We start from the raw sequence: 16,859 nt of genomic DNA on the forward strand, positions 1-16,859 counted from the left end.
TATATTAATTATATATATATATAATCTTCTTCATATACATAGAGGAACCCTTGTGGCACAATGGATTAAGCATTTCATTGTTAATTCAAAGACACCAGCCACTCCACATTACACAGATGAAGCAATCTGCTTCCACGGAGATTTATGGCTTTTGAAAACCCAGGGGCCATTTCTACTGTCTCCTATAGCATGCTTGTGAGTCAGAATGGACTTAATAGCAATAGATTGTGTTTTCTTGTTGTATACACATATTTTATATCCATATCTACTCTTCAGAGGTTTTCAGAGGCAGTAAATTGAACAGGAGATTGCCTATCCTTCTCCCTAAGAGCAGTTGGTGGATTTGAACAGCTTGGTAGAATTTGAACAGCTTGCTTTTGACTTGATGGTGAGACCTCTTCCCACTAAGCCACCAGAGATTTCTATGTGCTGGGGGTGTGTGTGTGTGTGTATAGATAGATTAGATAGATAGATAGATAGATAGATAGATAGATAGATAGATAGATAGATAGATGAGAGAGATAATCACTGTACACATATTTTGATAGCTAGTATTGTTGCAAAATTATATCTATAATATTTATTGTAATTTTCCATTATCCTAGAGTATGTCTGCATGTCTTCCTTCAGCTGGTCAACTGGCCAAGCCCCAGGCTTTGGGACACATCTGGGATTAGCTGAACTCTCCTGAGCTTGAGGACCAGTTCCACTACTGACTTGTGTGATCTTAGAAAAGCTGCTGTGCTTCTCTGGCACGAATTGTCACACTGTAAACGGTGGCCACATGCACTCTCCAGAATCCAAACCAGTGGTCACAGAGTCACCTCCTTTACATGACAGCCATACAGGTGTCAGAGGAGAGCTGAACTCCACAGGCTCTTCCAGGGCCATTTTTTCAAGAATAGATTGCCACATCTTTCTTCTGAGGTGTATCTGGGTATGCTGTTCACAGTTAAGCGCCCAGGGTCTCCTTCTTGAAGATGAAAGCAAAGAAAATGCTTTGAGCTACCAGCAGGCAAGGGAGAATTTCTGCATCCTGCTGTGGTCAAAAAGCAAAGATTTCCCATTTGATGAAAAACAATCAGATAGATATGACAGGCCTTTCCTCCGATAGGTCAGAAGTCCACCCTGAACACTGGCTTTTAAATTCTCAGTACTCTTTGATGGGGAGGAGAAGCGTGTAAATAGTGGTAAGGAATGTGCAGGCTCCTAGGTGAGGCGCTTGTATCCATCAGGGAGGACACTCCCAGCTGGGGCGGTAATGAGTCTCCTGACACGCACCCCAGAGCTCTTGTTTGCAGAGTTCAAGGACATCTTTCCCCTCTCTACTCTGCATCTACTTCGGCTCCCTGTGCCTGCACGGCTGCCCCCCTCGGCTCTATTCACCCAACAGGGCACATTCCTGATCTCCTCTGATGATGGATTCAGCAGGTGAATCTAGGCTCCCCTCACAGCTGGGGAGAAATCAAAGGAGCTCTTTGAAGGGCAGGCGGGGGCAGGTGGGCCCTTCACCCCAGGGGTGGAGAGAGAGTGGTGAGACTTCTGTGGACAGGAACTTCAGCAAAGCATCATGGTATCTTGCCGGTGGCAGCCACGACTAATATTTCTCACCGTTGTCATCCTTAGACAGATCATCCATCAAATAAAGTTGGGTTGTCCCTGTGTGTGGGTTGCAGAGATGATTCTGCTGTTTGCTTTGGAATCAGAGATTGTGTAGTCTTTTCTTGAGAATATGAGCAGAGCTAACCCTTACAGCATATGAGGCACTTTAGTGCTTCAATTTATGTAATCCACACAGCAGATGTACTATCTGATCAAATGCAGCATTCTCCTGCAGTTAGTGGATTCGAACTGCCAACCTTTTGGTTACCATCACAACGCACTACACGCTCTGTCACTTGTTGTTGTTTTTAGGTACCATTGAGTCCAGTATGACTCATGGCAATACTATGTACAGCCAACCTGAATGCTGCCCTATCTTATGCCATTCTCACCATCTCTGACACATTGCTGAAGTCACCAGGACTGTTCATCTTGTTGGAAGTCTTTCTCTCCTTAACTGAGATTCACTGAAGTTCAATGACTTGTCCAAGATCACACAGTCAGATACTGACAGGGATATAATTCGCAAGCCAAAGCAGGAGTGGCATCCACTTCCTAAATAACATGCCTCTGGAAACTCTATGAACTTGGATAAATGTTGATAGTTGTAGAGGGGCTTCAAGCCTTTTGTTCATAGGCTCACTATATCAGTCGTGCTCAACTCGAAGGCAATCAACAACAACAACAACAACCTTACAAATGTGATTAAAGTTCAAGTTAGGACAGGGCTGTAGGAGATCTTGGCTCCGAGCACATGCTCTGGCACCCCACCCACTTGTATAACACCCTTCTGTAATAAAGCTTCTCAATGATAAGAATATTGGCAGCTACTCTGGTGAACAATAGAGAGAGCTGTGCCCTGAGTTTTCCATACATTATCTCAGGTATTCCTCCAACCAACCTCCGCAGAAGGCACTATTGTTTTTCTTTATTCATAAACAAGGGAGTCCTGGTGACTTAATGGTAAGCAGTAGCACTGCCAACCTAAAGGCCCACAGTTCAAATACCCCAGGTTTTCCACAGGAGCAAGACGGGCAATCTCATCCTATAAGATTCACAGCTTCTGAAAACCTGCTGGAAGGTCAACCATGAGTCAGTTCTGATTTGACAGTACACAACAACAGTTCATAAATAAGGAAAAATTGAGGAAGCTCCCCAAGGTCCCTCATTCTATTTTTTTTAATTAATGAGTATCACTTGAATTACAGGTTTAATTATGAAATTGAGGGGGGAAACCCACAAAAATACCATCCTCTTTGGATCCCAGAATACATTCATTAAAAGGTTACATTTTGTCTAGACTCATGGACATCACTTATCTATGTAGGATAAATAATTTCTCAGGCATTTGTCCTTTTCCTTGGGTGTTTGGATGTCCCTCACTTTATAAATGTCAAGGTTGAGACATGAACCTAAGTCTTTAATCATTGTCCTCAATGCTCTGTGATGTATCTCCGTGGCATACCTCCTTTCTACTTAAAAGCAGCTGGTGGATTCGAACAGTGTTCAAGGAGTTGCTCTGCCAACCCAAAGGCAACCCAAATCCTCGAGCTGCTCCAAAGGAGAAAGAGGGACAATCTCCTTGCATGCAGTTACTCACTCCCTCTGAAAACTCTTTGCAGGCCCAGCTATGAGTGGGTTCCCACTTGATGGTACATAACAACGAATCTGTACAGATGAAGACAGCCCATCTTTCTCCCTCAAAATCACTGGTGGAATTGAAATGCTGACCTTTTAGTCAGCAGCACAACATGTAACACACTATGCTTCCAGGACTCCTTTTCTCTATCTTTATGGGGTGCATGTTAGACAGAGCTCAAGATGGTGATGGGCATTACCTCAAAAAAGTAATCCTAAAGACTCAGCCTTTATTCTCATTCCCAGATATGAATAACAATGACACGAAGAGTCCCCCTGACTGTGCATCAAGCCCTGCAAGGACAGGGACAGTGTGTCTGTCACCTTCACCCAGACTTTCCCACATATCAGGTGCTTATACCTTGATGGCACTGTGCACACTTTGGCCTCTTTCATGGCAATCTGAACTGTACAAGACACTGTTCCCATTTTACAGATGCAGCACTGAGGCTTGGAGAAATGGTACAATGGCTCCAGGATGTGTGATCAAAACTGGCAAAGCTAGAAATTCATGCTATGTCCCCCAGTTTCTGTGGTGCCACATGCCCCACTCATCTACACTGGCTCATTACTGTGCTGTACAGGTGTTGAGGGTTCTGGGCTCTCAGGGGTGAGGGGAGCTCAAGGATTCAGGACCTTTCAGCCACAGAGGGGTTTGAACAACGGCAGAGTGAGAGGAAAAACAAGGTTGTCTTAGACCAGGGAAAACCAGCCTTCACAGCTGCTAGATGAGATGGTTAATGTGTTTTGTCCAAGGACAAAGACAGAAATTCTTGATCTCTAGATTCAGGGATTTTCCCCACTCCAGTCCAGGAAGTTCAATTCATACACCAGACAGCAGGTGTCCCAAATGGGAAAAAGAAAGCTGCAGAGTGGCACTATGTGGTTGCCATGGTGAGCTCAAGGCTCTCAGGGAGATAGTGCCACATGACCTTGGTGACCAGAGGATTTCCGAGCAGCCCCAGATGGGATGATGGCTGACCTGCTGCAACCGGGCTGTCTCCGCCCCCCCTTACAGATGAGACTGGACTTTGCTCCAACCTCAACTTGGTCCAAGTGAGACTGGCCAAATCTCTCCACCTCATTCTCATCTTAGGCTCTTTTAACTGCAAGGTGGGGCCAGTCAGAGGATCTTTTGCATGACATTTTTGTGAGGATTAAATGAGAGTCTGTCTGAAAAAGAGTCAGGCATGCCATAGATATTAGTCCCCTTCCCAGCAGAAGAGGAAACTGAAGCTCAATAGTAATTGATTCCTGAGTCTCCCAGAAATTCATACTGGTCCAGTGTCCTGGTTCATCTGTTCTTCTTTCTCAAAGCTTTCTTTGGGTAACACATGAGCTTCCTTCATCCTCTGCACTGTGCTGTTGACCCATAGTGCCAACTTCTCTTCCTTTGGGATGGTGACATGGCTTCTTATACACTTAGGTTCCTCTTTGAGTGACTTATATCCTTAGGAATGCACGCAATAGTAGCTCAATAGACACCCTCAACAGTGATGATGAAAGCAAGGTCAATTGATGACTTTCCCAAAGGATGGTCAATTGCCTAAGGTGATCCCAAAGGAATTTCTGGTGGGGCCTAGACTTTTCTATTTGAATACCTAATTTTTTAAAAAAAATTTATTTTATTAATTTTAATGAATATTTACAGAAATTTTGGATTTCCGTTCATTCATTGTTGCATCTTTCTCCCTGCCCACCCCTTCCCCCCAGTTCACTCTTCTCTTTGAAAAGTAAAAGAAAAATAAATTCCTTCATTGGTATACAATCTCCCCGCACCCAGTACACTCCACTATGCATCCTTCATTCTGGACTCTTGTCATAACCATAATACCCTATCATATATCACTTTTAAACTGTTCTCTCCCTCATCTGTTTCAATGCAATATACATAATTTATCTAATTTTTCTCAGTCTTACCCCAACCCTGATGTCAGTCCTGTTTTGCAACAGTGGCACCATGCAGTATTTGTCCCTTTGTTACTGAGATACTTCACTATGTCCTCCAAGGTCACCCATTTTGAATAATATTGCATGAGTTCCTTGTTTTTCAATGCAGCATAGTTGAATGCCTGAATTATTTCTTGATGATTAACTTTGTGCGGCAATGAGGTAGGTGTGTCAGAGAAGGTGATGTTGGTTCAGGATAGGCAAGATTCAGAGCCATTGCTCATAGGGTTGCTATGTGTCTTAGTTAACTCAATGGCAACATAACAACAATGTGAAGACTAGACACAAAGGAGTACAAGGAAACCGTACACATGAGTTTGGTTCTTTCTCCACAGTGTGTGTGTGTGTGTGTGTGTGTGTGTCTAGTGGCAAATCACATGTCCTATTGACGCTTCGCTCTTCTTTTTTTAATTATTATTAAATTTTATTAGTTTTAATGAACATTTACAGAGATTTTGGGTTTTCATTCATTCATTGTTGCACTGTTTTCTCTACCCTCCTCCCCAGTTCGTTCTTCTTCCCCGCCCCCGAATGTCTGTTTTAATTGTCCAATTGCCACAGTGCTTGTCAAAGTCAGTTCTGATTAATCTCCTTTGGCAGTGTGTCCTTTGCCATTCCCTATCACTCCTCCCTGAGAGAGACTTCACCCTGAGGCTTCACTCTTCTGTTAAAGAAAGGCGTTAAGAACTTTCTGTGAATCTTCTCTTTATTGACATTCTAAAGTTCCATGTCTCTGAACAGTTCTTAAGCTTCTAGAACCCATTTCATTTACCAGCTGATCACCAGAGAGCATAATCACATAAATCCCAGCTACTTGGGAGCCAAGGTCTCCCTGGGTTTACATCACTCCAATGACTTGGAGATAAGAGAGCAGAGGGATTTTTGCTGGAAATTCCCAGGTGGCCACCCTCGGGTGGAGAGGCCCAGGGTGGACCAAGGAGATGTTTTGGTTTTGTTTGCTGAGTTCCTGGAGCACCGTGCATGGTGCCTTGGCATTTGGCTGGCATGGTGGGAAGTTGGTGAGGACCAGGTCTCCCGGGCAGCAGACCAGCTCAGTCAGTGATTTTCTTTAAGGACTATTGATGAGTTCTACAACATTCTCTCTTCCCTGCTCTTTCAAGGTTCAGGATTAATAAATATCAGGGCAAGTCCTGAGGTGAAGAGACTCAAAGAGATAATGACTCAAGTTAAAATACTGTTTTCGGAGGTGCAGAGAACACCATCAGGAAAGTGGGGAGCTCAGGCAGGAAAGAGCAGGTAATCAAGGTTACACCAGCAACCCAACTACCACAGTGGGCACCCCATGGGGAACCTGGTAAGCAGTGCAGAATAAAAGCCCCAGGATATCCCACCCTGAGGGGTCGGGTCTCAACAACCCCAGAGCATCACTTGTTGAGGGCTACCTTTGGGGTGTGGGGGGTGTCACTTCCCAAAAGCCAGCTATGATCAAAGTACTCAGCCCCCTCATGCTCACAGCTAGAGTTCTCAGTTACTGGGGCTGAGCAGGGTCAGGGGTGTGTGGGCAGAGCACAGACAATACCTCCACAGGGGGGTTAGGGCCAGGCAACTTGGAGGAAGAGAAACTTGTGCTCTCTAAATGTGGAACTCTGGACTCTGAGGATGTCGGATGTGTATCCAAGAAGTTTTAAGTGATTTTTCCACCAGGGCAGCACACCTTCCTGACTACCTATGACTGTGTCTTCCAAGGATACACGAGGGTACTGAATCTCAATTTCCCTAGTTAAGACACTCTGAAGCTTTTTCAAATCTCTCTCCTGTCAGCCTTTCTTGTCTCAGGGACTCTGAGGTGAATCCAGTTCCCAACGAGAGTGCCCACAAAAAAGAAAGAAATAAAAAAGCAGAATGGCAAATCCTATTCACTATGTACTTCGGGCTTTCGGGCTCTGGTCACTTTGTGCACAAAGATGTGTAGGGATCATTGCTTATAACGATTAGAAAGAACCTAAGTAAAAGGATGGAGTAAAGCTTTCAGCCAATGGAGGGCTTCATCTTCTGATGCAGCATGACTCAAAATGAGAAGTCCCTGCTGCAGACAGCTATTGATGACCGGAGTGTGGAAGGTATGACGTCCGTTGTTGTTAGGTGATGTCGAGGGGACTACAGCTCATAGCAACCCTAGGAACAACAGATCTCAATCTTGCCCTCTGCTGTGCCATTGTCAGGATCTCAAGCCCATTGTGGTAGTCAGTCATTACATCAACCCATCTCACTGAAATTCTTTCTCCCTCTACCTTTGCTAGCATGGTGTCTCTCTCTAAAGACTGGTCCCTTCTGAAAATGTGCCTGAAGTAAATGAGACACAGTTTCACCATCCTTGCCTCTAAGGATTACTCTGGTTGCACTTTCTTAAAGACAGATTTCTTCTGGCAGTCTGGCAGTTCATAGGATAGACAACACTCTTCGTCAACACCACCATTCAAAGACATTGATTCTTCTCTCATCCTTATTCATTGTCCAATGAATATATAGATTAAATATACAGAATTCAAGTCAACTACTCCGTCTGTAGAAAGAGTTGGTGGAGAAGCTCAATATCAGCCAGAAGAAGAAATCTCTGCCTGGAACATTCTTGCTGACAGCTCCCAATCCCATGATCGTCCCCACCCTCCAGGTGATGCTAGCCTCCAAATTCTGCTCCACCTGATGATGCTGTTTTCTCTAGAAAGTTCCCCTGACTTTCTATCCCCGATCTTCCTGGGGTTCCACTTCAGTGTGAACTGATCTCAGTGGGTTCACCCATCTGCTTCCCTTACTACGCAAAAGCTCCCCAAGGCCAAACTGTGCCACATCTTGGCACCACCACCGCCATGCCTAAGAAGCGCTTGGTGGATTTCTAAAAATCTAAAGATCTCATTCAAATCTCATAAACTTCACCTTTTAAAAGTGCACAAGTCAGAGTGGCTTTCAATATATTCCTAGAAGTCCCTGTGTGGTGGAAACGACTCATGCACTTGGCTGCTAAACAAATGGTTAGAGGTTTGAGTCCACTTGGAGGAGCATTGGAAGAAAGGTCTGGCAACCTACTTCTAAAAAAAATCAGACATACACAAACACCACAATCCTGATCACAATCCCACTCTGACACACGTGGGGTTGTCATGAGGCAGAGCTGGCTCATGGTAATGGATTCTGGTTCTTGTTAGCATATTTTAAAATTACCACTATCTAGCTCCAGAATATATTTGTCACCCCAAAATGAGACCCGTTAAGAGTCATTCTCCATTCCCCACATCCTCTGCCTCTGGAAACTTATAATATATTTTCTGACTCTGAGGGACTTATCTATTCAGAACATCTTCTATAAATGGAACCATATTATATGTGCCATTTTATGACTGATATTTCTTTTAGCATCATATTTTCAAGGTTGATCCATGTTGTAACAAGTATCAGAATTTCTGTTGTTTTTCCTGGCTTAATCCTATTCCATTGTGTGGCTATACCACATTTTGTTTATCCATTCATCAAATGATGTGCATTTGAGTCTTTCCACTTTGGGGCTATCATGAAGAGAGCTGAAAAGCACATTTGTGTGTAAGTTACTTTGTGTACATATTGTTATTGTTGTCATGTGCCACTGAATCAGCTGTGACTCATAGCAACCTTATGAACAACAGATCTGAACCTGGCCCTATCCTGTGCCATCTTCACCATCTCTTATAAACTTCAACCATTGTCACAGTCGCAGTGCCAATTCATCTTGTTGAGAGTCTGTCTTTCCTACACTGACCTTCACCTTTTCAAACATGATATTATTCTTCAATGACTGTTCTCTCCTAACAATATGCTCAAAGTAAAGTGTCACTATCCTTGCTTCCAAAGAGCACTCTGGCTGTACTTTCTCTAGGACATACTTGTTTGTTCTTTTGACAGTCCATGGGATATTCAGTACTCTTCCATCACCACAACTCAAAGGCATCAGTTATTCTGCTGTTATCCTTAGTTATTGTCCAACTTTCAGATGCATAACAAGTAATCAAAAAGACCATGGTTTGGGTCATGAAAACCTTAATCTTTAAACTGACATCCTTGCTCTTCAGCACTTCGAGAGTTCCCTGACAGCAAATTTCCTCAATACAATATATTTCTTTTTAATTTCTTGACTGCTGGCAATAAGGGTGTTAATCTCTGGGTTATATGGTAAATCTACATGTAGGGTGGTTTTTGGGTTTTTTTTTGTTTGTTTGTTTTTTTAAATCTCTGAGCTTCAGTTTCCTTTTCTGTGAAGTGGAATTATAAATCCCTGCCTCTGGGATGATGGTGAGAATATGAAACTCAAACTCACAGCTGTTGAGTCAGAACCGACTCATAGCTGACCCATCGGGTTTCCAAGGCAATAAATAGCGTAGGAGGAGATTTCCCTTTGGGTCAACAGCACAACTCCATAGAGACTATGCCACAAGATCTCCCCATTAGAATATGATGGGCTCAGATTGCCCGCAGTGCCAGGAGCATAGTGGTGCTCAGTGGGTCAGAGTTTCCTTCTCAATTCTTTTTTCCTCAGAGCATTATTCAGCACATACACAAATGTCACATCGTTCATTAATTACTGGAAGGTAACTGAGGAAGCAGAAGGTATGGAGGAAATGGAAAAGCAACTGACAGCGAAGTTTACATATGCCTGCCCACAGACTGTGGCCGGGGCACTGGCAGGTCACTGAGGGGGTGGGGATTCCAGAACATTACAGGAGGATTACCCCTCTGCTCCCTCCACCTCATCCCAGGCCTCAGACAGAGATTTCCTCTCAGCTGGCCCTTTGAATCCCCACCCTCTGTCTGGGAGACCTCGCCCTTCTTTTGTGGGACTCTTGTTAGTTTGATAAACTACCAGTGTCCAATGATGCCCTCACTGTAGAGCTGTGACTTCAGTTCAGGTCACAACTTCACTGTGAATAAAACAAATGACTACATTACCAGATGGTGTCTTGTAGCCTGGTCAAGCAGGAAAAGAGGGCACACACGCTGGCTCCAGGATTCACCTGAGTGTGTGAGGAGCTGGGGTTTGGGGAATAGAAACACTGTTGCTCTGTGGCTGCCTCTCTATCCCAGGCTCTTGCTTCCTCTCTGCTGCCTGCAGGGCGGCTGTGGTGCACCGTGTGGAAGACCCTCTCCACCTGAAGCCATGACCCTTGGAAGCAGATGGCCAGGCTTGTCTCCTGAGGCTCCCCTGGGCAGGTTTAAACTGCCAAAATTAAGTTCACCCAGAGACGACCATTTTGTCCTTCTATCTGTAAATATTATTTTGTCTTTAATAATAATTCATGGTAGCCTCACTGTATTATTCAGTCTACACACAGATAGAGTGCCTTAGAAAGAGAACTCTCTCTACGGCTTTCCACAAGCCAATCTTTCTGTAGTTTAGGAAACAATTTCCTTAATGTGCTTGCTGCTGAAAACCGCACCCAGAGACCATCTCGACAGCTATACTGGTCAGTTTTTCCCTTTTTAAGAAAACGAAATAATAACAACCTGATTTTTTAATGTACTTTTGGTATGTGTGAACAACTAACAAATCAACATAAATTAATTATGAAGCTCCCTCTTTCATTGGCTAGAATTTCTTTTTGCAGAGGTGAAAACGAGTTTTTGAACTTTGAGACTTTTGACGTTTTAAAAATGCTACAGCCCTACTTTTCTTCTCATTCTAGAAACCAATGTGGTTGTGAACACGCTCAGAATTCTTGGAACTACTTAAGATAGTGAGATAGTTTAAAATTACCTTTCACATCAAAAAAGGCCTGAAACTTTGGGATTCCAGTGACATTTGAAATATGTTGTTGTTGTTATGTGCCATCAAGTCTCCTGCAACTCATAGCGACCCTATGTACAACAGCCCTAAACCCTGCTCTATTCTGTACCAATCTTAGTGTCTCTGACACACTTAACCCCATTATCCCAGTTACTGAATCAATCTATCTCATAGAGGGTCTTCCTCTCTTGTGCTGTCCCTCCACTTTCCCAAGCATGGCATCCCTTTCCAAACACTGGTCCAGCCTTGCAACATGTCCAAAGTATATCAGATGAGGCTTCAAAATCCTTGCTTCCAAGTAACAGCCTGGTCTCACTCTCTCTCTAGGATGAAGCTATTTGCTCTCCTAGCCATCCATGGTATATTCAATACTCTTCTTCAGCTCAAAGGCATCAATTCTTTTCCTATCATCCTTCGTCATTGTCCAGCTTTCTGATACACAGCAATTAATTGCAAAGACTATGACCTGGTAAGTTTTCAATGAAAACATTTTGTCACACATTAAAAAAAAAAAATTCCTACTGCCCCCTTCCCCAGACCCCTGCTGAACAGTTTGCTTTGGTCACATCCACTTTTGAGGGTTTCCTGGGTCTCAGTCTTCTTATTGTAGAATACATGAAATGTCCCTGCTGATTGGTGGAAGTGGCATGTCACTCTGGGGAAGCCAGCCACCTGGAAGGCAGACTGGGAGCAAGGGAGGAGGACAAGCCTCGCCCTGTGTAGACCCTGAGCCAGTGGCATCATTAGAAGTTCAAGGGGTGTGGACCTCACGGAGTGATGCTGTCAGAGAGGGAGATATCAATTCCTGTGCATTGGTCATTGGAAATGTATTACTTATAGTAAAAATGTCCGTGTACTAGCTGAATATCCCAGGGACTGACAAAAGAACAAACAGATACGTGGTGAAGAAAACGTAACCAGAATGTTTCTTGGAGGCAAAGTTGATGAAGCTTCACTTCACACATTTTGGACATGCTGTTAGGAGAGACCATTCCTTGGAAAAGGACATCACGCTTGGACAGTTGAGGGGTTAGCGAAGGAGAAGACCCTCAATGCAGCGGATTGATGCAATATCTACAGCAATAGACTGTAATGTGTTAGGAACAATGACAACAGGCAGGATTGGAAAGAGTTCAATTATATTGTTCATGGGATTACTATGAGTCATACTCAACTTGACGGCACTTGACAACAGTAACAGTTATGACAATAAAAACACTTTACTTAATTAAGCCCAGTTCCATCCCTTTCCATTGCTGTTCAGTCAAAACTAACTTACAGGTGACCTCCCAGGGGGTTTTCTAGAGGATATAAATCTCACAGGAGGAACTTGCCCACCCTTCTCCCAAGGAGCCTCAGTTGGATTCCGACAATGAGAGAAGGGCTGGCTTTGTGTTAGCAGCACAACTTCACACTGACGAGGGCACCAGAACTCCTTATGTGTGTCTAACTCTAAGCTAATTAATCCTTTAAACCATCTGATGCATTCACATTCTGGGAAAAGTAGAGGATCAGCAAAAGAGAGAAGACCTTTAATGAGACGGATTGACACAGCAACTGCAACAATGGCCTCAAGCAAGTCTGAGAGCTCATGAGAACTCTGCAGGTGAGGGCTGAGTGTCGCTCTGAGGTTCATAAGGTCGCTGAGATCGGTAGTCAACCGGATGGCATCTAATGATGACAACACATTCCGCTGTCATTATCACCCAAGTCCAACGAGATTTCAGATGACATTTTCCATCTGCACACACTCTTGTCATTTAAAGGCGTCATTTGCTTCGTGTCATTGCTATTGCAGTTCCAGTCAGTGATGTGTGGGAATTACAGTCTACAGGTAACACTAGTACAGAAAGCACTGCTCAGGATTGTGAATGGTCTCGTTCAGGAAGACACCAGGGGACGGGGAGGAGACCACCACGGGTCACTGCACAGGGTGGCGCCAACCTCACGACGGCATTGCCCTTGAGTGTGAACCAGAGACAGTAGCAGCGATTGGTAGGGGGCTAAAGGAGAGAAAGAAGGTGATGAGGGGAGGCATGGAGCAGTTCTCTCCGAGGGAAGGGGAAGGCAGATCACTGCAGGGGCAGCAGGGCCAGGTGGCTGAGTGCAGGATCAGGATGGGCCTCGCAGGCAGTGAGTGACAGGAGTGAGCCCCACCTTAGCAGGATTCCTGGCCAGGCTCCAGCCTCCCAGCTTCCTTATTACCCAGAGAATTCCACAATAAACTCATTACCCAGAGAAATGCTAGGAGAGGCCTGCACTTGCAGCTTCTTGAGAGTGACATGGGGACTATATTGAGGAAGTCTCCCCTCTGGTTCCACACTGAAAATGAAATCACAATTAAAAAAAAAAAGATTATTAGAAAACAAAATAAAAGTGAATGCTCTATCAGAGATTGAAGAAGGAAAGGATCTTTACTTTGTGATAAGGTGAGACACTGGAAAGTACCTGGTGGCGGGTTTACTAAGGTTCTGAGGTAGTTGTGGAAACAACAGGCTTGGTCAAAATCCCTGTTTAAAAAGGCCATTAACTGTTCACAGTTTACAATGACTTTAGCCAACAGTCAGTTTTCGGAGAGCTTAAGAAAATCCTTCAGATCTACAAAGAAGGTGGAGACTTGTTTTTTTGTCACTTGAAGACAGAGAGGTAAATATGCTCAGATGATGAAATATGCTGGTGTGATGATTTCAGATATTGGCCAGATAAATGGTTGAAACCTTTGGCGAGATCCTCAGCTCTCACTCTGTTAGGAAATAGATCTTGCGAGGATCTTAGTGGCACAAACCATGTGAGCTAAACAACGGTTAATCTCTGAAGTTTCTCTTTTGAATCACTCTGTGGCACAGCAAAGGCAATGGCTACAAAGACTACAAGAAACCTCTATAAAGCCATTTGATTCTGCAATGAGTCTGTCTTGAAGGAAGTACAACCAGGGAGCCCTTTAGAGGCAAAGATGGTGAAACTCCGGCTCACAAACTTTGGGCCTGTTGTCAGGAGGGGCCAGGCCTTGTTAAAAGGCATCATGCTGAGAAAAGTGGAGGGTCAGAGAAAGAGAGCAAGACTCTCCCCAAGACAGATTGATGTCGTGACGGTAACAGCGGGCTCTAGTGTGTCAGAGATGGTGAGGATGGCACAGGATCGCGCCAGGTTCAGATCTGTTGTTCACAGGGGTCTCCACTGACTTGAGGACGTGTAACAACAACTCTGAAACACAGAAGGTTCCATGAAGCAAAATGGATTCAGTGACAACTAAAAACAACCATTAGTTTTGTTGGATGCCTCCTAGTGGCCCACGTGATTGTGTCTTAGCTGATAACCAAAAATGTTGGATGTTTCAGCCTACTAAGAGACACCTAAAAAGAAAAAAAGTCCCAGTGATCAAACCAGACTTATTAGTCGGCTTGTTGTTGTTAGAGGCAGCAGGGCCAAGTGTCTGAGTGCAAGGCCCTATGAGCCACAGACCTGAAACCTGTCCTATCCTGTGACTGGACTATCTTCTCTACTAGAGACTGGTAAACCTCCAAAGCTGTGGGCTTGAGACATCCTTCCAACCTGGAACTGAACCCACCTTTCAACCCAACAAGAGCTAAGTCTTTACGGTGAGTATTAATCCTCATGAGGAATGCACTTCTCAGAACAATCAACTATTTAAGGCCCAAAGGGCAGCATTTGCCCAACAACAAAGGTCAGAAGGCAGGAAGGGGCAAGAAAGCAGGACAGATGGAAATAGGAAACCCAGGTAGGACGTGGGAGGGTTGCTGTTAAATTGAGGGGTCACTGCTAGTGTCTTACAACTAAAAAGATTCAAATTGTTGGGTGGAAAATGAATCTGCTCTGTTTGCCTCCAGAAACCCTATGAACTTGGAGAAACGATGAAAGTTATAGAAATGTTCAGGTCTTTCGTTCATAGGGTCGCTATGAGTGGCCTATGACTCGACTGCAATTAACAACAAACACTAATAACAACAATCTTTCATCCAAGCCACAATTTAAAACAAGAAATAAAAGCCTGGTGATGATCTTCCAAAAAAAAAAAAGCAGCCACTGAAAAGCTTATGGGGCAGAGAGGTGCTGACACACAGGAGGCACCATGCAGGGTCCCTGGCCAGTAGTGACAAGAAAGCATTGACACCATGACAGCAGAACTGCAGACTCTTCTCTCTGTCTGAGTCTGTTAAAAAAAATTTTTGTGGCAAAATTTATATAATGATTTGCAGCTTAACTGTTTTAAGTGTGCAATTCAAGCAACATTGATTATAGTCACCATGCCATTCAAACACTATCGATTTCCACCCATTTTCATCATCCCAAACAGAAAGTCAAGATTCCTCAGTAATAACTCTTCACTCATTTCCCTCTCCAACCTGCCCCTGAGAAGCGCTAATGCACCTTGTCTCTATGGAGTTGTCCATTCTTGGCATCTCATACAAGATGACACAATGTTTGCCTTTTTAGTGTCTGATTCATTACATTCAGAATAATATTTTCAGGGCTGATCTGTGTGGTAATTGTTGTGTGCCACTGATTTGGATCCAACCCATCGCTGACCCTCCTGCAGGTTTTCAGAGGTAGGCAGTCACGTGGGAGGAGATTGGACATCTTTCCCCCTCAGAGCAGATGGTCGGCTCGACAGTAAATCTTGACTGCGTTAATCAGACTGCTTCACCTTTCTCCTGAGGAGTAGCTGGCAGAAGAAAGTAACTGGGTGCTTTAACCACTGCATTACCATAGTTTTTACATATGATTCTTTCACCACATTGTATTTGCCTACTCATCTGTTGATGGCCACTTGGATTGTTCCCATCTTTTCAGTATGGAGGGCAACTCTGCCATGGATACTGAAGTTCAAGTATCTAGCTGAATCTCTGCTTTCAATTCTTTTGGGTACATAGCCAGGGGTAGAATTGCTGGGACATCCTGCCTGGTTGGTTCCAGGGGAGAATTCTCATCTCTCAAGAATGAGATGCAGGTTTGCTTCTCAACCATGTGAAGCCTCAAGTGTACCTCATGTGAAGTCACCACCAGCCAGCAGTGGCTTCAGCATGTTGCTGAACAGATTTTAGTGCAGCTTCCAGACTAACACAGACTGTAAAGACCTGCCAACAAAAACCCTGAGTCAGAGGAACTTTGGTCTGGTCTGTAACCTGTCATGGAAATGGAGCAGGACCAGAGAACATTACATTCATTGTGACTGGGGTAACCATGATTAAATGGCAGATAGCAAGTGTGAACAATGAAGTTTTATGTCTAACTTCTTGAAAAACAAATTTTTCTGAAGCAGCTGGACCATTTTACAGTCTCACTAGCAATGAACAAGGATTCGAGTTTACGCACATCCTCACTAACACTTAGTATTTTCTGTTTCTCTGATAATAGCTGTCCTGGTGAGAATGAAGCAGTATCTCCATTGATTGGACCTTTCCTGCTGTAACTCAGAATGACTAATCCAAGTGTCAGAAGCATGGGGAGGATTCCCAGTAGAGCTAGTGCTGGAAGTTGATTGCTTATTTTTATTAGCATTGGTTCTTTTCCTTTCTTTCTTTTGATGTACAGTTCTGAGTTTAAACACATATGTAGATTAATGTAAAATAGACTCAACAATCAGGATACAGAACCATTTCCAAACAACGTCTTCATGTTGATGCACGCACTTGTCTTGCTCCAAAGCCCTAGTTACCACTGATGTGTCTACATTAAGACAATTTTGCTTTTTCTAGACTGTCATATAAATGGAATTATACAATATGTAGTATTTTGAGACTGACTTCTTACACTCAACTTAATGCCTTTGAAAGTCATCCATGTTGTTGTATATTGGTAGTTCATGCCTTCTATTTGGAGAGAGAAGGGAAGGGAAGGGAAGAAGAGAGAAGAGGAGAGGAGAGGAGAGAGGAGGAAG

The sequence above is a fragment of the Elephantulus edwardii genome, unplaced genomic scaffold (genome assembly GCF_000299155.1).
Source record: "Elephantulus edwardii isolate Elephantulus edwardi_28Jun2011 unplaced genomic scaffold, EleEdw1.0 scaffold00094, whole genome shotgun sequence".
NCBI lineage: Eukaryota > Metazoa > Chordata > Mammalia > Macroscelidea > Macroscelididae > Elephantulus > Elephantulus edwardii.